The sequence below is a fragment of the Camelus dromedarius genome, chromosome 14, assembly GCF_036321535.1.
Source record: "Camelus dromedarius isolate mCamDro1 chromosome 14, mCamDro1.pat, whole genome shotgun sequence".
NCBI lineage: Eukaryota > Metazoa > Chordata > Mammalia > Artiodactyla > Camelidae > Camelus > Camelus dromedarius.
Window position 1 is genome coordinate 59541089 of NC_087449.1, and position 27498 is coordinate 59568586.

At 49.5% G+C, this 27498-nt stretch overlaps 1 protein-coding gene across 1 annotated transcript in view; it reads right to left on the reverse strand.

Moving 5' to 3' along the window:
* The window catches only part of ARHGEF10L (Rho guanine nucleotide exchange factor 10 like), a 150799-nt gene extending 135094 nt beyond the window's left edge, over positions 1–15705 (reverse strand). The window contains exon 1 of the mRNA XM_064493999.1: positions 15410–15705. The gene's annotated coding sequence lies outside the window, so the exon portion shown is untranslated. The remainder of the gene's footprint in view (positions 1–15409) is intronic.
* Positions 15706–27498: the final 11793 nt, after the last annotated feature.

Here is a 27498-nt window from a genome sequence, read left to right on the forward strand (position 1 = left end):
GAGCTGCCAAACGCTAGTTACTCTGTCTCAGAATTCCAAAGAGGGCCTCCGGATATGATGCAATTAATTATAGTTATCAGGTCGTTAATTAAGATTATCCCTGCTGTTATTAAACACTTCCCTGCTACCTCTCTGTTTGCAAAGAAAATCACACTCAGGCTTATCAGCAATTACTCCTGGGATGATAATAATGAAGTCTGCAGCCTCCAAGGGCACAGGTGTATGTTGGCTGGAGTCTGTGTTGGCCTGTGTACAAAAACATACCACCAGCAAAAACTTTTTTTTAAAAACTACTCCCTACTTGTCAGGCACCAGCCTTAGGGGCTAAGAATGGAACAAGGAACCAGACATACCCCATCCCTGCCCCCTCGGCTTTCATAGACTAGGAGGAGACACAGATAACAGACCACTACAGTGCAGCGAGACAAGCCATACCAGTCCACTCTCTCTGAAATCATCTTATTCATTGATTTGTTTGCTTGTTTATTGTCCATCTCCACACAAGAACATAAGCTCTATAGAGCTTTTCCTAAGAATTTTTCATAGAGTTGTCCTAACCCCCAGGCCTAGGGAACACTAGGCTCATAGTGTGTAGCCAGTAAATATTTGTTGAGCACTTACTATGTTCCAGACATCATTCTAGGCATGCAGGAGACATCAGTGAACAAAACAGGCAAGGCCCCTGCCCTGCTGGGGCATCCATTCCAGGGACAAAAAAATGACGACATGACAGCATGGAGGGAAGTTTCTGAAACGCCAGAAAAGCAGCAAGAACAGACATCCATCGAGTGACCTCAGGGCTCATAATGTCTAAATTTTGGACCAGAATTTAGAGGTTCAGGTCCTGCTGGCATAGACGGAGCCAAGTACAGGTCCCTGGACCTGCACTTCCCAGCCTTTCAGACCTACTCCAACCTCCCTCCCTGGCTATCTTGTTTCCTTCCTGAGTCTGAACCCTCCTGAGTCCTCCAGTCTGGAATGCCCGCCCCCTGTTTGGAGGCACTAAGGCTTACCCTCCCTCCCAGGACTATTAGAAGGCCCAGAATCCCCAGGAAGCCCCCCTTGTGGCCTCTGTTCCCTGACCACCTCTCCCCTGAGCTCTACAGCATTTCTGCTTTGGTGAGTTGCTTTTGTTTTTGTTCTTTGGTTCTGGGCACACACTGATTTCACCTGTCTCCAGCTTGAGGGCAGCTATGATCTGTGCTTGAGGGCAGAGGCCATGCCTCAGGCCCCCGTTGTGCCCCCAGAGCCCCGCACAGGTTAGGGGCACACGGACTGGACACCTTCAAACCCTTATCAATAGAACCCTCTCAGTCCGGGGTTGTGATCTACCATAGACCAAATAGAGCTTACAAAAGCATCTTGGATGGGAAGAGGGTATAGCTCAGTGGTAGAGTGCCTGCCTAGCATGCATGAGGTCCTGGCTTCAATCTCCAGTACCTCCACTAAAAATAAGTAAATAAAAACCTAATTACCTCCCCCCCAAAGTAAATTTAAGAAAATTTCTTTAAATGTGCAATTATAAAAAAGGTGCTCAAAAAAAAGAATAAGTTGAAAAAAAAATTTTTTAAGCATTTTGTTTTGCCCACAGTGGTTTTATTATTGTTAATTAGTTACCAACATTTAACCATTGGGAAATTTACCCTAAATAGCCTGATTGCTGGCTTCTCTTAACAAATCCAAAGATCTGGTAATGCCAGGCCCCCCTAGTCACACTCTGAAGGTCCCAAGGAGAGGTGACCTCTTACACAGAGCTGTGTTCCTCCACTTACCACCATCTCTCCAGCCCTGTGTCATCCATGGACCTTGAGGCCCCTCCTCTGTGAATTAGTGTTTTCATTTCATTTTCCCTCTACATTCTACTTATACAAGAAAAAAAAAATCACATCATGAGACACACACTCGAGAATAAATGAGCCTGCAGCCCTCAACTAGGCCAGGCCAGGCCCCAGTTCAGGCCAGTTGTCCTGCGTTCTTGTTCTCTCCACCATCTGGCTATCCTGACACACACACACCCCTTCTCTCTTGGCTCCCCAGCCTCACATTCTAAGCTCCACAGTATGAATGAATGTACAAGGCTTTTCACTGGGCCTTTGCCTATGCTGTTCCCTCTGCCTGAAATGCCATTACTGCTCCATCCCCCAAACACGGTGGCTTTTTGATACTCTCCATGAAGATAACACCTTCTCAGCATCTCTTCTCTAGTGCTTCTGAGACTGGGCTCCAGGCTCCCATAGCATCCTATGGTCCCCTCCTCAGTGCACGCATCCTACTGTGTTGTGTGCTGTATTTGCCCCATGTCTTCCCCTGGACAGTGAGTCCTCGGGGGCTGGGACTCTGCTGCCTCGTGCATGCTGGAATCCCCAGCACCTGGGACAGAGCCTGATGGAGCATAAGCATGAGGCAAATATTTGCTAAATAGATGAGCAAATGGTTTCAATAGGCACGAAAGGAACAAAAGGGATTTCTGGGAACATTTCCATGTCCCAGAACTTTCAATTAACCAGAATTTCCCACTCACTGAGCGTGCTGGTGGTACAGGATTTATTGTGTAAGCATAATCATGAATGGTACATCTGGATGGGCCTGGGCCTCTGTTCTCTCTGTCTCCACTGCTGACCTGGGAAAAAGGGAGGGAGGGAGGGAGGGCATGGTGGTATTTCCCACTGGCCCAGAGAGGCTGAGTGACTTGCCCAAGGTTGTCGAGCAAGCTGGTGGCAAAGAGAGGATAGGAACCCAGGGCTCCCCTCTGCCTCCCAGCCTGGCCCCCCTTTTACCAGCCCAGCCTTGTAGCAGATTGAAAGGAGGTGGGTAGATGGGAAAGTGGACTTCCCAAGTCCAGATACCACTCTCGCATAGGCAGTCTGAATGGAGGGAGTGCAGAAAGCGGCTAGCTCTTATCTAAGAGAGGCTGGATCGCATTTTGATTATGAGTGAGGATGACAGAGTCTGTCTTACCAAGATGAACCCTCTTCCCAGAACACTCCTGCTCTTGTTCAGTATGATGGATTTTGAAGGGGGCTGGGATGCACTGAGCAATCTCCCCACCACCTCCCAGTTCCCTTACAATTCAAGACTTGCATTTGTAGGGAAACAAACTGAGGTCAAAGGCACAGCCATAGGTGGTTCTGGGGGCCCAGGTAGAGAAGGAAATTAGAGTTTTCTGAGCTACCACTTTATGGACATTGGTGAAAGGGAGAGGCCAGCCTGAGCAGCAACTTCTCTTGAAGATGTAGTCTCAGATTCTCTCAAAACAACCACTGGGGGTGATGGACACTCATGCCCAGTGGGCTGGACACACACAGTACAGGGCTCTGCCACTCCATGCTCTCCATAGGACCTGAGACCAGTCCTTAACCTCCTCCACTTGGTCCCAATACCTGTAAAGGAACAATAATCCTTTTGCCCTCTTCTGTCCAATGGGACTTTGAAAGATCGATCTAACACAGTCTAATAGAGATTAACATATATAGTCTAACAGCTCACTGACAAAATTAGACAAATGTGCAGTTTGATATTATATTATCATAAAAAATCATAACTGTTATTTAGAAGAGGCCACCTGGTATAGCGGTAGTCAAGAGTTCAAACTCTAAACACTGTTGGGGAAGGGAATTATAAATATGAAAGAGAAAAGTGAAATGAACCCTGTAGTGTGGGACTGGAATTGGAGATACTGGGGTCAGCTCATAGCTCGGTCCACCAACAGGGCCTGGGAGCAAGGACACCCAGTGGCAATGAACATACTTAGAAGACAGGTCATGGTTTCTAAATCCCATTCTCTGTGAAAAGAAACCAGAGCTCCTTGGAGAAATGGCTGAGTCCAGGGAAAGAACAAGTTGAGCCTGAAAGATATTGTTGGGCCAGAAATTAATAAGCTGCTCAAGAAGTGATGGGAACATAGCAAAAGGACGTGGAAACCAACTCAAAGAGGCTTCCACTAGCCAAACCAAGGGCAATTTGAGCATCAAAATGAGTAACGAGCGTAAGGATTTATATTACATTGAATAATTGGGAACCAAGAGTCCATACTGATGTGAATAAATAATTGAATAAATCAGAAGCTAGGAATGCTACTTACACAGCCTCCAAGTACTTCCCCGCAAAATACGTGTTTCCCCACAAAGGGGAGAAGAGCAACTTTACAGTAGAGAAACTTGGCAGACACCTCCTCACCCAAGTGGTCAGACTAGATTAGCATGACCAGTCGGGGGATATTTGGACATCATGAGTCTCCTGATGTCATTCACCAAGAAAGACACATCACCTTAAGCTATCCTTACCAAAAATGCACAACTCACATAATCAAGAGCAAACATCAAACACACCCAAGTAGAGGGACATTCCTCTAAGTGTCTTCTGATTTATTCATTTATTTATTCACATCAGCATGGACTCTTGGTTCCCTATTATTCAATGTAATATAAATCCTTACGCTCGTTACTCATTTTGATGCTCAAATTGCCCTTGGTTTGGCTAGTGGAAGCCTCCTTGAGTTGGTTTCCACGTCCTTTTGCTATGTTCCCATCACTTCTTGAGCAGCTTATTAATTTCTGGCCCAACAATATCTTTCAGGCTCCACTTGTTCTTTCCCTGGACTCAGCCATTTCTCCAAGGTCACAAAAGTCAAGGAAAGACAGAGGAACTTTTCCAGATTGAGGGAAACCAAGAAGACTCGACAACCAAAGGCAACACATGGTTCTGAACTCCATCCTTTATTCATAAAGGACATTATTGGGACAGTTGGCAAAACTTGAATAGGGTCTGAGGATTCGATGGTAGAAAGACATTATGTGAATTTCCTGATTTTGGTGTTTCTATCGTGATTGTACAGGAGCGTGTCCTTGTTTATAGGAAACACACACTAAATACCCAGAGTAAAGAAACATCAAGTCAGCAGTTTCCTCACAGATGCTTCAGAGGGAAAGTCATATTATACTTGCAGCTTTTCTGTAAGTTTGAAGTCATTTCTAAAGTCAGATGGCCTGTGCCAATCTAGAGCAAAGTGCTTCATTCTCTGAGCCTCAGTGTCATCATCTGTATAGTATGGATGAAAGTAATAATACCTACCTTATGAGGTTGTTTAGAGGACTGAATAAGATAATATTTGTGGACTGCCTAACACAGAACTGGGCTCATATACATATTTCCAAATTTTGAAAAGCTATATAACTTTTCTTTTTCCTTGTGCAGGTCCCTTCTCAGGATACGGAGTAAGGGGGCAAACCCCAGGACCTGGAGGGCCAGGTGGGAGATGGAAATTGGAGAAGCAGGCTGAATGTGACAACTAACACGAGGTCTCATGGCTGGGGACACTAAATGAAGGAAGTAGGGGACCCTGGAGGCCTGGAAAGCATCACCCCAGGTAGAAAAGGCAGTCACCACCCAGGTCTAGTAGAAGAGTCACTATGCCCAGTGTCTCCCAAGCTTTGTTTTTTCTCCCCAAGAGAAGCTAGAAATCCAGATTTCTATACGAAATCCCCTGATTTTTAATTCTGACAACTATTTGAGATTTTAAATGGGCCAACAATTGGTAAGCCAAACAGGCTCCAAGTGCCAGCAGCAGGAGTTCTGAAAGCTTGTCCTGAATGCTTAGAAATGTGGAACACCCTCTGTGGATGGACAGAAAAAAGCACCAAACCACTGTTCACAGTTCTTCTGCTGCTCTGATAGAGCCTCTCGAGAGGCCGGGCTGGACGTGCCAGGACGCGTGCGCCTCCATGTGCAGTGACAGCCCACTCCTCCCCAGCACACCTGATTGGACAAGAGGGAGAACATCTGACCGAAATCGAGCCAATCAGCTTGCCTCGCCCAGGAATTTGGAATTGGAGAGCTGAGAGACTGAGTGGGTCAAATGACCACAGACGCTGAGCCTGAAAGATGGTGCAGAGCCAGGGGCCAGCATTCATGCTGCAAGAAACCACAGCCAAGTTCCAGCTGAGGTTCTGAAGGATCAGGGGGGAAAAAAAAAAAGCAGGAGTGCAGAGTAAAGGGGGAGAAAAAGACAGTTTAGGCAGAGGTCATCTAGCCCTAGCAAAGTTAATAGCAAAAATAGTAGCAGACTCTTCCATAAGTCTCTATACTGGGCCCTGTTTAATCACTTGACACGTATTAACTCATTTCTTCCTCACAGCAACTTTATGATATAGGTACTTTTATACTTGTTTTACAGATGAGGAAACTGAGGTACAAAGACATTCTGTCCTAGCCTTGAATGTCCGCCCGAGTTGACCTGTTGTGTCCTTACAGAGCCCCTCCCCACCTTCACTTGCACTCACCTGGATGGATTTTTGTTCCTACAACAAGAGGAGGGAAGTGCCCACTGCTCATGGCTACTGTCTTGGTGCAGAATCAGGGGAGGTCCTGGGACCAATTAATGTACCCAAACATCCTGCTCTAGCCTTTCTGCATCGCCCCAAGTGGAAAAGACGATGCGGGGAAAGGGAAAAGTTACAGCCTGGCGGGGAGGGAAATAGCTCAATGCTAGAGCGTATGCTTAGCCTGCACCAGGTCCTAGGTTCAATCCCCTAGTACCTCCATTAAAAAAAAAAAAAATAGAAAAGTCCAGTCCAGGCCATCGAAGGCAGCTGCAAACACATAAAGATGCTCTCTCCGCCACTCAGCCCAGACCCCACAGGCCCGGCGTGCTGGCCCCATCTACACTGGGAAGCCAGCCTCACCCACCCCTCAGGGTATCTGGAGCCTCCACTGGGATTAAGCAGGCAGAGGGCTCAGGGGTGTGTGCTGAGCCAAGGGGAGATTGGATTTCTCTGCTTGGGGCCTGGCCAAGGAGCCAGAAAGGACAGAGAGACAAGGTCTTCACTTCTTGGCATCAGGTTACTGCCTCTACCCAGGGCTGGGGGTGCCAGGCGAGGCTCCCAGGCAATGAGAATAGCCTGTCAGCTGACAGCAGACAGGGCCCAAGCCTATTCTAGAAGCTTCCATAAGGATGAAAAGGATGGGCTGCTGAGGAGGGGAAGCAGAAAGGGAACGCAGGAGACCCCGTGAGCCTCCAGCCTTGCCAGGCAGACCAGGCTAGGGACTGGGGTCCAGACAGGAGGACTCCAGGAGAAAAGGTCCTGGGCCTGGGGAAAGAGAAGCTGGGCAGCTGTCAGCCTGTCGCTGCAGTGACACTCCAGGGAGGCCTCAGCCCCTGCCAAGGGAGGGCCTGGCCGTGGCTGCAGCCTGGCACCAGCCCCAGAAACCTTCAGCAGCCCCTAGTTTCTCCGCCCAGGGCTGGGAGGTTCCGTAAGCTCCCTGGTCTCCCAGATGAAAGACGCTTTCTAAGAGTCATAAAACCGTCCCCACTCGGAACAATGGGCCCTTATCCCGTTGTGTCCTTCACATAAACTCCCATTAGCAACGCACCAGAAGCTGCAGGCAGGAGTTTTATAGACTGGGTTTTTGGACCAGCCCCAGTGTTCATTAACATCTACTCCCTCGCCCTCCGTGGAACCTGCCCAACTCACTCCCATTCACAGAGGCCCCCTGTGTGCTAGGCCTCCAAGGAACCTTGCAAGGAAGGTGGCTTTGCCTGGTTTTATGAATACAGAAACAGACCCAGAGAGGTTAAGTGCCTTGCCCAGGGTCACACAGTGGGAGAGTAGAGAAGCTGAGATTTGTTGTGTGAGGGTTTTTTTTTCACGGAGGTACCAGGAATTGAACCTAGGATTTCTTGCATGCTAAGCATGTGCTCTACCACTGAGCTATACCCACCCCACCCCACTCCATCCCCCCAACCCCGAGCTGGGATTTGAATCCAGAATTTGCTTCTTCCTCCATATCCTGTGGCCTCAGGTTAAGATCATTCAAGTCCTACCCCCTGGAACCCAAGAGATTAAGCCGAATGGTTTTCTTCAGTTTTCTCCTGGAAACAAGCATCTTCTGAGACCAAAAAGCCTTCACCAGGATGGTCCTGTTCGCCCACACAATATGTCAGCAGAGACACAGCCGGCTGGGATTCCCAACACATCAGGGAGGGACCTGAGCCCCTTCCCTTGGGTGAAACCCAGAGTCCCTCGCTATATCTCACATTCATGCTCACAAAGCCCTTTCACCCCATTCCTCCCCTGATGGCCACCAATGATAATGCCAGCCCCCCTTTACTGAGCAGTAAACCCCCTTTTACTGATGGATATGCAGGCCCTGTGCTCTTCATGCGTGATCCCATTTACTCTTGCAAGAGCTCTACAGAACGACTGCTTTCAAGATCTCCATTTTTTCACATGAGGAACTTAGGCACAGAGAGGTAGGTCTCTGTGGTCACGCAGCAAGTAAGCAATGGATTCTAGGTCTATCTGACTCCACCTACCACCTCTCCCCAAAACTTCACAATGTGGAGTTCAGCAAACACCCCATCTCCACCAGCCCAATCCCACGGCCCTGACTCACAACGTTGGGTGTCACCCCAGATGCCTGGATGGTGACCATAGCAGTCACTCTTTGTTGGGTAACTTCTAAATTCCTTGATCATCTCCTGTCCACACAACAACCCTCAATGCTGATCTTGTCATTCCTATTTTACAGATGAGGAAACTGAGTTTTAGAAAGAGGAAACGTCTCATTCATGGTCCCACAAAGCTGGTAAGTGGGGTACCAGGATTTGAATGCATTTCTGTGGGTTCCAGAACCACTGCTTCTTAGAGGTAAGCTAGCATGCTAGTTAAAACGACCATCCCAATAGACCCTTGGTGTGTGTTGGGCTGCACCCAACAGACTTGCAAGCCCTGTGCTTGCCCAGCCTCCAGACCAAAGAAAGAGCCTAGAGTCAGTGACAGAGACATCAATGGTTTAATGGACAGGGGGGTCTTACGTCTGAAGTGAGGTCCTGGCACGACACCCCACCATGTGCGGCAGATGGTGGGTAGGACATGGTGACAATCTTCGCTACAGTGGGGAAAGGGATGTTACTGGTTACAGAGGGAATTGACATCGGGTTGGCTCATTGGTTACCAGGGAAACCAGCAGAGGACACGCCCCTCACTGCCCCTTTGATAAGTCATGGTGGAGAAGTTCTGATCTGAAGATTAGAGCAATCGCTAGCTGGGGCCAGGGGGCAAGTATGTAGGCATTTACTGATTAGGCTCTGTGATCAAGAAAAAAAGTCAGTCATGTGTGTAGAGTGTAGGTAAAGCAGGGACTGGTCGAGCAGAGGATGTACAGAGAACAAGAGAACAGCCATCTTGGGTGGCCTGACCATACAGCATGCGTTCAACTAATCCTCCCAATTAAGTGCCTAAGATTTCCCTGGCAATGTTCCAGAAGCTGGAGGTACACTGGTGAATAAAACTGCCATCCTTAGCCCCCATCAGTCCCATGGGGGACCAGCAGGGAACCCCTGACCACTTCTGGCTGCTCTCCCTTAGAACTTCATCTACGGCCTCCCCCTGCTGAGCCCCCAACACAGGGGTTCATCCCCACCTCTGCTGCCTTTGGCTGCCCTGCCTCCTCTCAGCTTCCAGGAACTTTTCAGATAGCCTGCCCCAGCCCTGAGAAGCCCAAGCAGTCTACAGCTTCTGGTCACACGCTGATTTCATCCTAAGACGCTTCATAACCAACTCCTAACTGGGCCAACCAGACGGGCAGCTGCGTTGGCTTAGGCTCTCATGAGAAGCCCTCAGACCCACACACCCTGCCGCCAGATGGCATGGCCAGCATCCACGGCCCCTTTGTTGAGATGATTAACTCATGAGCTGCCCCACCCTGAGAAACTGGCTTGGGACCGGACCTTGGTCACCATTCCCCTATTACCTACTATTGCTGCTGAGGAGAGCCAGCCTGCCCAGAACAACTCTCAGATGTACATGGATACTAGTCAGTAGCAGGCACTGTTTTAGGTGATCTCAATCATCATCTTCCTCAATGCTCGTGATCATTGGTATTATCGCAGCTAACGTTTATTGAGCACTTGCTACAGGGAGGAATTGGGCAAACTCTTTGCCTGTATTATCTCATCAAATCTTCACAATAATACTGGGAGGTAGGTACTGTTATCATCCCATGCAACAGATAAGGAAACTGATAAACAGATAAGGCCATAGCACCTGAGGTAGTGTATTGTCTAAATTGTCTGTCACCCCTGCTACACTATAATCTCTCTAAGGGTAGGAGTGTGTCTTTGTTACACACAGTTTATGTCCAGAATGTAGTGTCTGGCACAGAGCTGATGCTCAATAAGCAGTCTTTGGATGGATGGATAGACAGATGGATGTATGTATGGATGGATAGTTGGACAGATGGATGCACGCAACTGAAAAATAAGAGGAGGGGGAGGGGATAGCTCAGTGGTAGAGTGTGTGCTTAGCATGCGAGATTCCAGGGTTCAATCCCTAGAATCTCCATAAAACAAAACAAAAACCCCTAATTACCTTCCCCCACAAAAAAAAAAAAAAAAGAAAGAAAGAAAATAAGGAAAGAACTAGAGGACAATAACTCCCCAACTCCCAACCACGGATGCCCTCAGTGAAGCAGGAGGAAGCAAGTTTCTCTGCTAACTGGAAAATCCCCCAGCCAGGATTCCAGGAAGTGCAGAGAAAAGTATGCAGATCTTTAGGGGAAGGGAAAAAGAAGTGTCTTTGGGGTAATGAGCTTTGAGATAACAGCGTGTAGCCTTATCAGGCACGTTACCCTTCCCAGACACCACCACTTTGCCAGGGAATTTCATCTGCTCAGTCCCAAAACACCTGTCTCTGAATTGGGGCAGCTGTAAAATGTGCGTCTGTAGTAACCTCCCTGCCGTGTAGCTCCAGGACTGCGCTGAGGAACAGAGCTGCGCCGGACCCTGGGGTTTGATCTAAGCCCCTGCCTTTTCCCTGGGTGTTCTTTTGGAATTCTGCAGCACCCACCAGGAGCCTTGAGCTTTAGGGGGCTTGCTCTCTAGTTAATTAAAGAGATTTCATCCTGACCCACAAATCCTCATACCCTGTAAATTCTGATCGGTCACCTGAGCCAGCCAGCAGGATTTGGGGGTGAGGTCAGTGTGAAGCAGGCTGCCCCCCACCCCCAACTATTCCCTGGCTGGAGCCTAGAGCTTCCAGTGTCTCATGGGGAAAGGAGGACTCGGGGTGAAAAGCCCAGCAGTCCCAGGAAAGCAGGCATTGAGGGATGTGGCTCAGCTTTGTAGTTTCCGGAACATGTTAAGAAAGAGGGAGAGAAAAGACTAGAACTAGCACCACAGCATCCCCATCACACCCAGAGACCGCTCTTCCAAGTGGAATATGGTATCGAGGTCCCGGACAGCACACTGAGGCATCCTGTCATTCTGGAGTCAAGAGGAGTTTGTGCCATGGACATGTCCTCCCCTTTATTGAGCATTTACTTTGCACTGGGCCAAGTGCCCTGCCTGGGATAACCCTCCTAACTTGCCTCAGTGAGCTCAGTACTGTTACCTTCCTTTTCAGATGCAAAAACGAAGACCAAGCAACCCCGCCCAAATTCACAGCATCAGAAAGGACAAAGCTAGGATTTAAACCCAAGTCTGACCCCCACGTCCATCCTTTTTCCAGGAATAAGGTGGAAGGGGCCTCAAGCAGCCTCTCCCCTGCAGTCAGACTGTTGCAGTAAAGTGTGTTACAGCTCAGTTGTGACAGCAACCTGGATTTGGGTGAGAGACCAAGCAGCACTTAGAGTTGGAGAACTCAGGTTTATTATGCTAGTGGGACCAAAGGAGTTAACATTTCAAGCTCTGGATCCCATCTGAGGTTTACACAGGCTTTTATAGGCTACCAGTCTAGACTTTGCAACATTTTGTAACATCATATGCAAATAAGGTATAACAAAGTTGACTAACTAGGAACAAGCTTTGTAGAAATGGACCAATCAGGAGTGAGAGAAATGGACCAATCAGGAGTGAGGGAAGTAGACCAATCAGGAGTTAGCTCAGGGAACCAATAGAATCTTAGGGATAAGTTCTGCTTTCCTAGAAGTAAGCCATTTCAGAGTTTAAAAAGCGAGATAATGCTGCAGGGCCAGGGAACAGAATGGTGCTGGTAGGAGGATAGTGGCCCTGCCTGGGGGTCCTGCAGTCTTTTTCATGGGGCTTCCCACCTCAGGACAAATGTTGCCCCCCTGGGTTTATTCCAAAAATCAGCGAGACAGAAGAGGAGCTAGTCTTTATGGAGATCACTTCTGTCTTCCGGTCCCCATGTATCAGAAGCAAATGGGAGCCTCCCCTACATTCCTCTGCTGGCCAGGCCAAGTGGGGAGGAGAGAGGGCTGACAGCAGGCTCACAGGGCACCTCGGGGCCATCCATTCAGGCAGTTCAGAGACTTTCAGAGCTGGCAGGGCCCTTAGAGATGATCCAAAACAAACCTCTCCTTTCACAGAGGGGGAAACTGAGGCCAGGAGAGGGCAGAGGACTTGCTCAAGGGTGCACAGAACATGAAGAATGAAATGGGAGCAGTGGTAGCCTCTTGGCTTCCAGCCCAGGGTCCCCTCCCCAACCCCAGCCAGTCTCAAACAAGCCATGACATTGGAACCCCTCTTATCAGATAGAATGAATGACTATCAGATTTAATTTCGACATTGTTCTGGAGGAGAACCAGAGGATAGGGAAAGATGGAGAGGGAGGAGGTGAGCAGAGCTGCTACCCAGCCCCGCTGCCTCCCTCCCTCTGCTGGGGCATCAGACAGTGGCTGAGATGGGCTGAGCTGAGCCAGGAGGAGGGATCCAGGTTACCTGCAGAGCAGGTCCCACGATGGCTCAGGAGAGCTCCCTGTTTTCCTGGCATCCTTGAAACAAGGACTGCCTCTGTCCCTGAGACAAGGAAGGATGAGGGAGGGGGTCCCTGTCTTTCTGCTGAAGGGCCAAGTGGGAGAGGCCTAGCAGGGGAGCCAGGGACTGACTTCATGGCAGCACCATCCCACCTGCCTTTTACCCACCTGCTGAGCTCCTGGGAACCTGCTCCTGTGAGTCTGACCTCCTTGAATCCAAAGGGTCAGTGTTTCAAAACCCACTCATTACTCCTGGCCTGTGTATCCTGGGAGACCCCCATCCCCAAGGAGCTGTCTCTCATCATGATGGGGGTGTTCACTTCTGGGGACACAGACCGGGTTCAAGTCTCTGCTTCCCTGCCTGCTAGTCCTGTGACCAAAAGCGAGTTACTGCACTTCCCGAGTCTCAGCTTCCTTGCTGTAGAGCCGGGCTTGTGTCCCTGCATCCCAAGGTGGTTGTGGGGACTAAATGTCAAAGCTGTCCCAGGGACAGAGGGGACTGGAGATGCTGCTTGGGTCATTCTTTACCTCTCTTCACACTAATTCTCTGCATGCCTGTGGTGTCAAGGATTTTAAGGCATTCACAGCTGTTACTGTAATTCACAGACCTTGGTGAGATCATAGGAAAGAAATTATCAACTCCTGCACCCAGATGGGGTGACCTAGGCCTCCAGAGGCTGAGTGGCTTGCCCAAAGTCCTGTAGTATTTAGAGGCAGAATGCGACCAGAACCCATGGTTCTCAAATCCTACCTCAGCGCAGCCCAGCCCAGAGGTGCCAAGTGGGAAAAGCTTGAAATCTGGGGTCAACCAAGCTGGACCCATGGCCTTGTGAACTCAGCACACCACGTTGAATGACGTGAGCTTGCAACTTTCTGCCAATGATTTCAGTGCCATTGGCCAGCTGTGTGACCCTGGGCAAGTGACTTCTCCTCTCTGAGCCTCAGCTCTCTCACCTGTGAAATGGGAGTTTTCCGAAGGACTAAGTGAGCTGTGGCAGGCAGGCTGCCTGACCCAGATCTTAGTATACGGTGAGTGCCCGATAAATGGAAATGTAGTAACAGTGGCGCAGTCAGTATCACTGTTAGTATCATCATTACTACCAGGAGGAGAAGATGGAACGGAATCACCATGGGAACCTCTTGCCCAAGTGACTGTTCTAGGGCAGAAGCTCTGGAAGGAGACATTAGAGACTCCCCTCACCTTGTAGGTGGTAGGGATGTGAGTGGGGCCAAACCAGCACCCCCTGAAGACTCCAAAGTCCCAGCAACTGAAAAGACCCCACTGGGAGGACTGGTGGCATCACTCTAGGGAGCTCAGCCTAGGAAGAGAAGGGGTGGTTCCCAAATGAGCTTCAGGAGACCCTGATTCAGGGACTGAAAGCTGGGGAGGCAGCATCACTCAGACACTTTTGTCCCAGATGCACAAGGATTCTCTGAAGGAAAAGCCACTGGAAGGAGGGACCAGCCTGGTACAGCGGCAGAGACTCTGTTAGGAGCCAGGAGGGAGGGCCTGACCTCACAGCTGTATGATCTCAAGTAGGTCACCTCACCTCTCTGAGCCTTATCCCTCTGGGAGGTCAGCCAGAGGGACACGCAGTCATCTAAAATCCCCCTTACAAACCTCAGCCTCGCCAGCCCAGCAGGTACCCAGCCCCAGGAAGTCTCATCATCGCCTGGTAGCAGTCAAGTGACAGAGTGAGGGCTCAGTCGGGTTCTAGGACCAGACTAGTCTGGCTTAAATCTCAGCTCCCCTTTCTCAAGCTGTGCTAACATGAGTAAGTTACTTAACCTCTCTGTGCCTGTTTCCTCAGCTATAGACAAGAATGATAATAATAAAACTTACCTCCTAGGAGCATTGGGAGGATTAAATGAGCTCATACATGTAAGGTATTTGGTTAGCAAAGTGCCCGGCCCAGAGTAAGCGCCCAGCAAGCATGATACCGTCATTCCCCAGACATTGGCCACACAGATGAACCGGCTGCCTCCAAAAGCCTCAAGCTCTCCATCACCGGAGATACTCGAGCTGAGGCTCAACAGCCACCTGTCAGAGACTCACAGCCAGGACTGCCCGGGTGACCTTTAAAATGCTTCCAACTGTGAGCCCGTGAAATCACGTCTATGAAATTGCATATGCAGTAATTCCTCCCTTCTAACATGGCCAGGATAGGATGAGATGGGAGAGGGCTACCAGGGGGGTCGGGGGGTCCCGGGAGGCAGAAACAGAGGAGCAGGCACTAAGGAGCGAGGAAGGAGCACTGGGCGGGGTGACAGCAGCTCATTCTGGCTTCTTGTCCCCGCTCTGCCACCGACTCACAGTGTGACCTTGAGTTACTCCTTCTCCTCCGAGCCTCAGTTTTCCCAGCAGTAAAATGATGCTGTTGAACTAGGTGTCCTCTGAGGCCACATCCAGCCGCAACTATCAAACTCTGTGACCCTAAGAAGGGAGTTGGGGAAATTTTCCACCGCACACACCCCCCTGAGAGGCTCCCTCTATTTCCCTCACCCCGGCATTACCCTGACCTGCCCCCACAAGTTAGCCACAAAGGTCAGGGTCCTGGCCACTGAGGCTCCCAGCAGCATTCTCCTCCCTGAGTCCAGCACAAGGCATTCCAAGCCCCACCACCACCTGAGAGGGAGCAGGGTGTCCCTGGGCCTGGAGCCCAAGGGTGTCAACAACAACAGAGACCCAGACACTCACCCAGTGACCTCCAAAGCGTTCTCCTCCAACTCAGCGAGGGACAGAGATGTTTAAAAACCAAAAGCCTGACCCGGATTCTGTGCAGTCCAATTCCAGCCACAGGAGAAGTGAGTGCAGGTGATGGGGGCAGGCTCCAGCGGCAGGGAGGGGTCTCGTCTGTTTCAGCTGGTGGGCAGGAGCTCAGGGGTCACGTTCACTGGCTCCCTTGCTGCGCATGCAGTGGGCGCAGGTGTGTGAGTCACTCACCAGCCAGACCTGCCAGGCAGGCGGGCAGGAGGACAGGAGGCGGCCCCGAGCAGCCCACAAAGAAGGGCTAGACTGAGTCAAGCCAGGCAGGGCAGGGCTGGGCTGGGAGGACCAGGAAGTTGCCAGGGTAGGAAGAAAGGACGGGTGTGAACAAAGGGGGGGGGCCTCTAAAAGGGGGTTCTGAGCAGAAGGGCTGAGTGCTGACAGCTGCCTACTGGCCCGGGAAGGGGCTCACGGCATGGGCACAGGGCAGGGTGGGAGGTTCCTCCATGACCTAGGACTCTTATAACCAGAGAAGCTGGAAAAGAACATGACTTTGAAGTTGGAACATTTCAGGTTTGAATTCCTGCCCTTTCCAGCTGAGTGGCCTTGTCTCTCCAAGCCTGTTTCCCCCTTGTTCAACTGGAGTAATTACTGTGATTTTTTTTTAATGGCTGTATAGTTGGTTTATAATGTTGTGTTCGTTTCAGGTGTACAGCATAGTGATTCAGTTATACATATATGTACATATTCTTTTTCAGATTCTTTTCCATTATAGCTTCTTACAAGATATTGAATATAGTTCCCTGTGCTCTACAGCAGGTTCTTGTTGCTTATCTATTGTGTATATAGTAGTGAATATCTGTTAATCCCAAATTCCTAATTTATCTCTCCCCACTCCTCTTTCCCCTTTGGTAGCCATAGTTTGTTTTCTGTGTCTGTGAGTGTATTTCTGTTTGGTAAATAAGTACATTTATATCATTTTTTTAGATTCTACATATAAGTGAGATCATATGATATTTATCTTTCTCTGGCTTAATTCACTTAGTATGATAATTTCTATATCCATCCATGTTGCTGCAAATGGCATTATTTCATTATTTTTATGGCTGAATAACATTCCAGTGTGTGTGTGTATACCATATCTTCTTTATCCATTCATCTGTCAACAGGCATTTAGTCAATTGGAGTAATTATAATAGTTCCTATATGACAGAGCTCTCACAAGAATTAAATTAGACTGTGTAGAGATAGGGGGCTGGAGTCCCGGTGGCTAGAGGACGGACAACACGGCACTCTGAACACAAAGATGCCTTTTCAGGAAAGTAGGATGGCACACTCGGGGCTGGCCCTGTTTGCATTCTCATTGTCAGTATTAACCACCCCCAGATTTTAGTCAACCATCTGCTGAGCTGATTATGAGCATGAGTATCTGGACATGAGGGGAAAAAAGTCATTTAACTACACACACTTATTCTACCCTAACTATGTGCTCCTAAGAACCCAGGAAGGGGTCTCAAAGGAAGTCAGCCCTGCCCTTAAAATGCTGACAGACAGCTTTGACTTCACACCCAAACCTGACCTGGACCCTGCTCCGCCTTCTGCTGCAGGACACTGGCAAGCAAGCAAGCCTCGGGGTCTTAGATTGGGAACATGGTGGGTGGAGAGGGGCAAACTATCTCGGGCCAAATCCGGCCCTTCACCTGTTTTTGTAAATAAAGTTTTATTGAAACAGAGGCACACCCATTTGCTTATTGCCCATGGCTGCTTTGAAGAGACAACAGCAAAACTGAGTAGTGACAGAGACTGCAGGTTCTGCAAAGCCAAAAATATTTGCTGTCTGGCCTTATAGAGAAAGCTGGCTCATCCCTGCCTTCGATGATGGAGATGATGATGGTGGTGGTGGTGACTGTGATGATGATGTTGCTAATCCTGGGTTTTGGCTTTTACACGTTTTATCCACTAAAAACCTCTCCATGCATAGCTTCGTATAAGCCTCACAGAAGTGTCTCCCCCTTTTACAGAGAGGGAAACTGAGGCTTCTGAGAGATCAGTAACTTGCCCAAGGTCACACAATGTGCAGTAGATGGATATTCTGAATCACGGCCTGATGGAAGCAGAAGCCTCTGGCAAACACACAGGCCTGGGGCACAATGCAAACTCCAGTAGGATTGGAAGTTCTGCCCCACGGGAGAAAGTAAACAGGCCCAGTTCCCTGGATTCCCACCCTGAAGGCTGCCAACCTCTGGACCAGAGGCAGGCTGCCTCAGTTTGAGTCCTGGTTCCTCCACGAGCCAACTGTGAAGTGGGAAGGTGAATACTGCAGAATTAGAGTCCCCCAGAAGCCCTCCATCAGGGCTAGAGTTTGGCCAACATTACTATTAGGGCTTGAAGTGTGAGCAAAAGGGAGGCCATGGAGGAGCGGCCCCTTCACCCGCAGGAGCAGCGGTGGGGGGCTCGCCCTTCAAGAAGGCCTAGCCTGGGAGGGGTGGTTCTTGGTCCTGGGGGCCTGGAGAGGAGAGATGCTGTCCGTTACTGCCTCCCTGGCCTCCATTCCCGCACCTCCCCTTGGCCCTGGCTGGGGACAGGCTGCCACTGCTGGGAGGCTGCTCTCTTGTCCCCAGAGCCCCACCCCAGAGGGCACTGCCTCCACCCACCCAGGAGAGCTGGCCTGGGCCTTCAGCTCCCAGAAGCAGCAGCACCAAAGGTCATGGAAGGAGGGTGGGAGGGGCCAGAGTCACTCTCAGTGTTTCCTTTGGACACCTGGACCACCACATCATCCCCCCACCTTCTGAAGGGTATGAAGTCCTCTGGAATTCCCTCTCCTGCTCTCTGGGGGTCTTCTCTTCTCTGGCCCTTCCTCTCCTCACCCACCCACAAGGCCCAGGGGCAGAGGAGAGACTGAATATTAGCTGAGAAAAAGCCACGAGTTCAAAAAATAATTCAATCAATCCACCTCCACTCCTTTTTCCCAAATTGTTGTTCCCTCCAAGAGGTTAAGCGAGGCTTGCTTTCTACCCTCCACACAGCAACTGGTTGCCTAAGAACACTCTGCTAGGCAAGGCTGCAGGGCAGCATGTTGGAAGCCCCTGTTTGCCAGCAGTGGCCATGCTTACCCACAGCTCGTGATTTATTCGCTGATCCAGGGACCCAAGAGCCCCCACCCCCACTCACCAAGCCTTTATCCCTGGTCTTCTCTGCCATCTGCGTAGGGCCTACACAGTCCCACACTGAGCTTGCCGCTAACTGAGGCTAAACTTTGATGTAGAAACAATATCTAAGTATCTAAGTAGCCTGCTACATGCCAGGCTCTCTGCCCTCTTCCCACTATAGGGAGGGGCTGGGTCCTTTCTGTCCTTGAATCCTTACCACCCCCTCTCCTCCCCACAAACCCAGCACCAAAAGATGCTCAGAAAGATCTGCAGAATGAATGACTCTTCCAAGCAGCTCTAAACCAGCGTGTGTCACCCTTGGCGCTACACTAATATGTTGGACCAGATAACTCTTTGTGGTGGGGGCCGTCCTGTGCCCTGTGGGGTGTTTCTCAGCATCTCTGGTCTCTAACCCCTGGATGCCAGTGGTACCTCCACCCCCTTGTTGTATCAACCAAAAATGTCTCCAGACATTGCCAAATGCCCTCTGGGCAGGGGGCGAACAGCCCCACCTTGAGAACCCTTGCTCTGTAGTCATCAGTTCCATGTGACATCTGCACCAATGGCTAGAGAAAACAGACAGGTGTTATTAGCCATTTTATCAATAAGAAAACTGAGATGTCATAAAGATATGTGTCCCATGTCAGCTAGTTAGCGGCTCATCCTCATGAAACAGAAGTTGGAAAAGGTACAAGTCGGTCTCCTGGGGACCTGAAGGATGCGTGAGGATGCTGGAGCAGATGCAGGGAGACACCAGGGACCACCGGCCCCAGAGGGTCTGAAACGGCACCCCCTCCTCCTGGACCTGCAGCCAACCAGGCTCCGAGGTAAGCAGGTCCCCAGGCCAGGTCACGATGTCAGCCCAGCCAGGGTCCAGGATGAGGTGCAGAGGCCCCCATACTTAAAAACAACAAGCCAGATGACACAAAGCATGCCTGCAGGCAGAGATTAGCACAGCATCTTTCTGAGTCTTCTGAGTCAAAAATTCCAGATAGGTTCATCAAACATGGAAGTACTTCCATCGGAGGGTATTCTGGCTGAGTTTCTTGTTGAAGGGGAGGTTGCCCAGTCCCAAACAACTCTCACTTCCTTTCTGACAACCATCCCCTACTTCCAAGGATGGACTCCATGTTGGCCCCGCATGACCTCATGCCCTGGCGAGCACATCTGACAGTCACGGTCTCTGACTCTGAAATTTGGAACTGGGTTTCTGCTGGTGGCTGGAACTGAGCACTTGTGACTCAAAAGTTGTGGGGTGGCCACCCTCTGCCACATGCCCAGAGACACTGAGGAATCCAGTCCCAGAAGAAAGGAGAGAAGCAGGGATGAGATAAGGCTTTTGGAGTTATTCACAACAGCCAAAGGGCAGCACCAACGCAAATGTCCATTGATGGATGAAGGAATAAGCAAAATGTGGTCCATCCATGTAATAGCATATTATTCAGCCTTAAAAAGGAGTAAAATTCTGACACATGCTACAAGATGGATAAACTTGGAATACATTATGCTAAATGAAATAAGCTAGACACAAAAGGTTGTATTATATGATTCCATTTATATGAAGTACCTAGAATAGGCAAATTCGCAGAGACAGAAAGCAGATGCTGGTTACCAGGGGCTGGGGGAGGGGAGACGGAGAATTGTTCTTCAACGGATGCAGAGTTTCCGTTTGGGATGATAAAGTTCTGGAGCTGGATGGTGGTGACAACTGCACAACATTGTGAATGCACTGACAGCCACTAAACTATACACTTAAAAACAGTCAGCCAGAAAGAGAAAGAAAAATACCATGAGATATGACTTATACGTGTAATCTTAAGGAAAAAAAAAAAAGACACAAATGAGCTTCTTTACAAAACAGAAAGAGGCTCACAGACATAAAAAACAAGCTTACAGTTACCAGGGGAAGCGGGTAGGAAGGGATAAATTGGGAGTTCGAGATGTGCAGATACTAACTACTACATATAAATTAGATAAGCAACAAGTTTCTTCTGTACAGCACAGGGAACTATATTCAATATCTAATAGTAACCTATAATGAAAAAGAATATGAAAAAGAATATACGTATGTATGACTGAACTATTATTCTGTATACCAGAAATTGACACAACATTGTAAACTGACTATACTTCAATAAAAAAATGGTCACAATTATAGATCTTATAATATATATATTTTATCAAAATTGAGGAAAAGAGAGACCATAGGAATAGAGACAGGCAGGAGCAGAGGCTGCCTGGGTTCCAACAGCCGTCCAGCTCCTGGTTTCAGCCCCTCATGAGGCCAGGGCAGCTCTCTGGGCTTCTGGGACACCCCTGAACTCCCGGAATACATGTTCCCTTTTTTGCTTATACCCATCCATGCAGGGCTCCGTACTGGCAAATGAAAGGCTCTTAGTTGAGTATCTGGGGACAGTTATTTCTGGGAGGGTGTCACCTCCTGCCCAAGGTCAGTCCCCAAAAAGGCCTGGCACCTTCATACCCCAAGCTTCTCTTCCTGACCCTTAATAGAACCCTCCTCTGCACATTTATTTTAAAACTGCTTAAATTAGACCCACAGCCCTCCAAGGTAGAAAACATTCCTCCACCCTCCACCCTCCCCCGCCCCCTGTATTTTAACTCTCATTTTCCCTTGTCAGCACTTCCCAGCTCAAACCTCCACCCAAAGTCAGCAGTCTTGGGTCCAAAAGGTTCCTTGCTAATTCCAAACAGCAGACCCGCCCTCAGAGGATGAATGTGCCTCTAACAAGCACATTCAGAATTGTGCCACAGGTTCTGAGACATTTCCAAACGCTGAGTTCCCAGAACAGCCTCCTGGCAGGTGACCACTCTGAAGGATCAATAGTCTCTTGCATGGATAAGCATTCATGCAGTTAGAACAAACTCAGAGGACGAAAATTTGTAGTCACGCTCTGTTCTGCGGACTCTTCACATCAGTTCAGGAGATGCCGACGCCCCACGTTCCTGGAAGAATCGGATTTGACGCGATGCTCATCGACTGAGACTAGGTGATCATCCAGAAGCTGGATGAAATATTGATGAAAATTATCTTACGTAATCTCCCAAACAGCTTGAGAGGCAGGTCTTCTTATGCCCATTTGAAAGATGACAAAACTGAGGCTCAGAGAAGTGAAGTAACTTGTCAAAAGTCACACAGCTAGAAAGTGGGAGAGCTGGAATTTCCATCTAGGTTTATTTTAATTTCCAGGGCCCAGACTCTTAACCACGGGGAGAACAGAATGGGGGCTGCGGATGGCAAGGAAGACAGGAAGAAGGGAATCCAGATGCTGAACTTGAGTTTCTTCATATTGGCTCCCAACTTCCTAAGCCACCTGGCCACAGCCTTGAGAGCGTGAAAGGTCAAAGCCATGAGACATGCTGGCCATCAGGTGCTATGTGGACGCAGAGTCTGAGCTCCCGCCCCCACCCCATCATTCTCATCCAGTTTTGCCAACAAACTTGAGGCCAGGGGCTCTTTTCCAGGTGGAAAGGACAGTGCATCTTGGAGAAAGACACCACTTGCTACCACCTGTTAAGAGACAAGTCTCTGGGCTGCGCCTGGACATTAGCAACCCCCAGCCCTGAGTCTCACTGCCCTCCCATCCCGTGTCCCAGCTCAGACAGGAGACTTCATCCCCAAGGGAGACAACATGTCCCAGTAGTCAGTTCTCTCCTGTTGCTCTCCCAGGCCTCCAGCCACGCAGCTTCAAAGCTCCCTGCCCAGCTTAACAACAAAAAGACAAACAGTTTAGCACGAGCCCCAGCCAGCCCTGCACAGACGAGGTCTATAATTAAAGCAGGGATGGATCAAACAAATTCCAGTTTGAATTCCGCTTCCTTAGCAAGCCATGTGACCTTGGACAAGTCACTTGACCCCTTGACTTCTGTAAGCTTGTCTGTAAAATGAGGATGACACAGCTAGGAGGGCTGTTGCACTGAGTGAAGGAATTCATTTATATAAAGCCTTCATTTACATACATGGTCTTAGCAGGCCACCGATACCTACAGGGACCGTCAATGGTTATCACCATTTTTATCATAGTATCCCAGGAAAACTTCTGGTTCCATGGGTTAGGCTGAAACTTACCTTTGTATCATTTAAGCTTTAATAAGCAAATGAGTTTTCTTCCTCCAAAGTATTTATGCAATTTGTAGTGTATCTGTGTGTTTGCTTGGATTTTATCTCTGCCATTAACTCTGCTAGGAATTCCATAAACACAGGGGCCCACCTGTCTGATTCACCTGTGTCCTCGGCACCTAACCTAGGGCTTGGCACATTGTAGGGGTTTAAGTATCACTGACTGAATGAATAAACAGATAAAGTAAATTTAAGAAAGCAGAAGTGAATAATATAGGAGCCCCATTTACATTAATGACGGCCAGGCTAACGGCAAATGATTCTTATCTGTCATTTAAACAGACCCACTGAAAAGCTCTACCAGGCCAAGGCAATTCATTAAAAATGCATAGAATTAGGGGGAGGGCAGAGCTCAGGGGTAGAGCGTGTGCTTTGCATGCACGGGTCCTGGGTTCAATCCCCAGTACCTGTTAAAAATAAATAAACTTAATTCCCCCCCAAAAAAACAAAAAACAAATGCATAGAAGAGAACAAACTTCTCCCCTTGGAGTTCAGGATTTCAGCTGCCCCATCTGCACTGACCATCCAGAGCTGAGTGGAAGGAGGGAGGAGGGTCTAGGTGCGACACAGGTGGGGAAAACTTACCTGGAGGTAGCGCTCCACGGGGAGGAACTTGACAGCTGGTATTTGCTAAATGGCTGCTCCACCCCCATTACTGTGCCACCAAAAGTCACCCTTCTAGATTTCTTATAGGTTTATTAGTATTATCTCCATTTTGCAGGTGAGGACACTGAGGTTCAGAATGATGGGACAGTCTTGTCCGTGATCCCACAGAGAGAAAGAGGCAGAGGTGGGATGTGAAGCCTTCGGTTTTGTTCAGTTCAGGCCCGATGTGGGCAAACGTCAGCCCATCAGACATCCATCCCAGGCTGGGGTCTCGACAGTGACATCCAGCAGGTGGCATCATTCAGTGTTAGGAGGCTGGTAGCACTGCTATTTGGGGCCATCTCTTCAACGCCTGGGCCCAGAAAGGAGGACCCAGCCCCTCTCCACTGCAAGAGACAGGCAAGGCATGAGGGCCCAGCCTGGGGAAACTGAGGCAGGTGCCAGGTATGGAGGACAGGTAAGGAAAGGGGGACATGGAAGATGTAAGCTGGCTGGGCATAAGGCAGGGGAGCCACAATGCACACCTGGAGTGGGGCCGTCACATGTATGGTGCCCCCGAATGGTACGGCCCTCGGCCCACAAGCCTGAATGGGGCAGCTGTGACATCAGGGGGCCTGGCTGCACCAAAGGCAACCCTCCCCCTCCCCCTGAGTCCTGGAAAGGCTAAAGGCTGATTGGCTGATCCCTTCCAGTGGCCCCCTCACAGAGGCCTTTCTCTCCCACCCCTGCCCTCTCTGAAGCCCGTGGGTCCCGATGGTGATGGCAGGCTATGCTTTCAAAAGTTAATGCTGCTTCTTCAAAATCTTCCAAACAGGCTTCAGGATCACAGGACAAACCTGGGAGGAAGGAATGTTAGAAAAAGATAAGTGATTCCTATTGCCAAGAAAGCTCTTCAGCTGGGGCCTCACAACGCTCCACCCCACTCTCCAGTATCTCCCGTGGCCCCCGGGCCTGATGCCCACCCACAATCCAACATGGTGCCCACATCGCACAGCAGGAGGCCTCGGGCAGAGGCCCGGGAGAGAAGGTCATTTTGTAAAGACAAGGAGTATTTTCAGAAACCTTACTCAGCTCCCATTTGGAGCCACAAAAGGGTAGCTTCAGGAGGTCTCCTCCTGAAACTCTGCACCCAGTAGCTCTGATGGACTGCTCTCAACCATCCACACTCTCCTTAAACCCTCAGGGGACCCAAGGAGACCAGTGACTCATGAACCCATCTCCATGGGTTCTTCTTGCAGCAAAGCAAGATGGCAAAAAAGCTGTCAGTGACCACCTACTAAGGTGCCAGTCGCTTCCATAAGTCTGTCTACCTCCCAACGACACCCTAAGGCAGGTATTGTCGGCATCCCCATTTTCCAGATGAGAAGACTGAGGCCCAGAGTGGGGCAGTGCCTTGCCCAGAGTCAAGAAGACATGATCTGCCCTCAAGGAGCTTGCAGTCAGTCTTGGGAGGTGAGGCTTTCAGAAATTCAGTTGATAATTGGAGCCCTAGAAACCGAAGGATCACGTAGTCCAATCTTTCGGTCTCGCATCTGGGAAATCCGAAGTCCAGACCAGAGATGTGATTTTCCCAAGCTCATGATCTGCCATCTGCAAAGCCAGTGCTGGACCCCCTGCTTAGGCTGCTGTCCCAGGGGGTTCTGTGGGGCTGGCACAGCTGATGAGAAGCAGAAAAAGCCATCAAGAGTCCTTTGTGGAGTTTGTGGGGAGGGGGCCGACACAGTGTGGACAAAGCTGGAGTTCCCTGGGCAGTGAGATCAGTTATATCCAGAAAGGCTACCAGAGTGTCCGCTGTTCCCTTCTCCTGACCTCTGGATGCCAAGGGGTATTGTGCGCCCCCTGCTGGCCACCAGAAGCATGTCCCCCAGGATGAGGACACCAAGACCCAGTTTGGCCAAGAGACAGTGATGGGATGCTGGAGAGCAATGCTAATCTGAGCCTCTGCACCATCCCATTAGGGTTCCACACTCTCTTGCCAGCTTCCCATGGCCCTGAGGGCTGGTCAGGTATTGATGCTATCCACCTGGAGCAGTTTTTAAACATGTCCACTAATGCTTTGACTCCCCTCTCATGGAGAGGTAGGGTCTATGCCTGAATCTGGGCAGGTTTGTGTAGCCAACAGGATGCAGCAGAAGCATTACTGCTAAGTCAAAAGAGGCCATGTGTTCTCAATCCCATTAGCCCACACTTACCCCCAGAGCCACCATGTAAACACCAACGACCCCCCAAGGCCGCCATGACTTGAGGAAGCCCAAGCTACATGAAGAGGTCCCACTGAGTCCCAGCCACAGCTGGGAGCAATTGCTTCCAGATGATTCCAGTGCCCAGCTCCCGAGTCCCCACCCCACCCCAGGCTTTAAGTCTTCCACCTGAGACCCAGCCATCACAGAGCAGACACAAGTCGTCTCCAGTGCACCTTGTCCAAATCCCTGAGTCTTTTGGCATCATAAAATAGTTGTTTGATGCCATGAAGTTTTGGGGCTGTTTGTTACGCAGCAATAGGTATCAGAATGCGAGCACCCACACTGCATCCTCTGAACCCCCAAGGGTGGAAACAGCACTGTCCTCAAAACCGGGTGACCAGTCCTTGAACATGTCCATTCCCCAGGCCTCAGATTCCATGTTTGCAGCATTGGAGTAATACCTGCTTTGCTCATCTCTCAGGTTTGGTGGTGGTGGTGGTGTGTGTGTGTGTCTATGTGTGTGTTTAGGGGAAGATGAGATGAGCTCAAGGATGTGAAAGCCCTTTATACCTTAGTGGTTTCGAGTGGGCCCAGGCTACCTGGGCTGCAATCCCAGTTCCTCACTAGCTGTGTGACCTTGGACAAGACTCTTAACCTCTCTGTGCACCCATTCCCACTTGTGTAAAATAGAGATGAGAGGGCTGCAGAGAGGTTTCAGTGAGAAAATGCTTCCAAGGCACTAGCATCTGGGGGCAAACAGAGAGAGTGCAGTGAGTGACGGCAGTGCTTATGAGCAGCTTTGCAAAGGGAAGGAGCCTGCACCCAGCCTGATGGGGATAAGAAAGCCCTAGCCTCTTGGCACATCCCAGAGCACACTGGAATTCCTCCGAGGGAAGATGTATTATGAAACTGGAAGGAGCAGGAGGAATGAAAGTGCAAAAGCAGATGGCTTTTTGGGTTTCTGATCGTAACTAATAGGAGCCCAGGGACAGCCTTTGAGGGGCTTTGAAAAGAGACCACGTAGTCTACCAGAAGGAAAGTGAGCTTTAGAGTCCCAGGTCCAAATGCCGGCTTTGCCACCAACCCGGACCCTCGGCAGGTCCCGTAGCACATCCCCGTCAAAGGGAAACGAGGACTCAATGGCACATGTAAGGGACTCTCGCTGTGCCCAGCACACAGTAGGCCCTCAGGAAATGGAGCTGCGATTATTCCTTGTGTGAGCAGTGTGTCTTTTATTGTTTTGGCTTTTCTACTCCCTGGACTTGAAAAGCAGGAAACAATAGCTAACATTAAGGAACGCTGTTCACCCAATATTTCCGGCTCTCTCCTCCTGGTATGAAGGATGGCACTTCCTGACCCCTGGGGTGGCTGGGGCCGTGAGTTGTGCCACTTCCGGGCAGAGCGAGACCGCACCGAGTTTCCTTCCTCTCTGGCCCTGTGCCCGGCATGGCACTTATCAGGATGGGGAACTTCATCAGCCTGGGACTCCAAGCAACCACCATGCACTGATCCTCCGGACCACAGCCATCGACAAGTAGCAGAAAATAGAGCTTTGTTTTCACTCACTGAGATTTGGAGGTTGTTCTTTTTTGAGGGGGCGGGTATTAGGTTTATTTATTTATTTTTAAACTTTTTTTTATTGAGTTATAGTCATTTTACAATGTTGTATCAAATTCCACTGTAGAGCACAATTTTTCAGTTATACATGAACATATATATATTAATTGTCACATTTTTTTCACTGTGAGCTACCACAAGATCCTGTATGTATTTCCCTGTGCTATACAGTATAATCTTGTTTATCTATTCTGCATATGCCTGTCAGTATCTACAAATTTTGAACTCCCAGTCTATCCCTTCCCACCCCCCACCCCTCGGCAACCACAAGTTTGTATTCTATGTCTGTGAGTCTGTTTCTGTTTTGTATTTATGTTTTGTTTTTAGATTTCACATATGAGTGATCTCATGTGGTATTTTTCTTTCTTTTTCTGGTTTACTTCACTT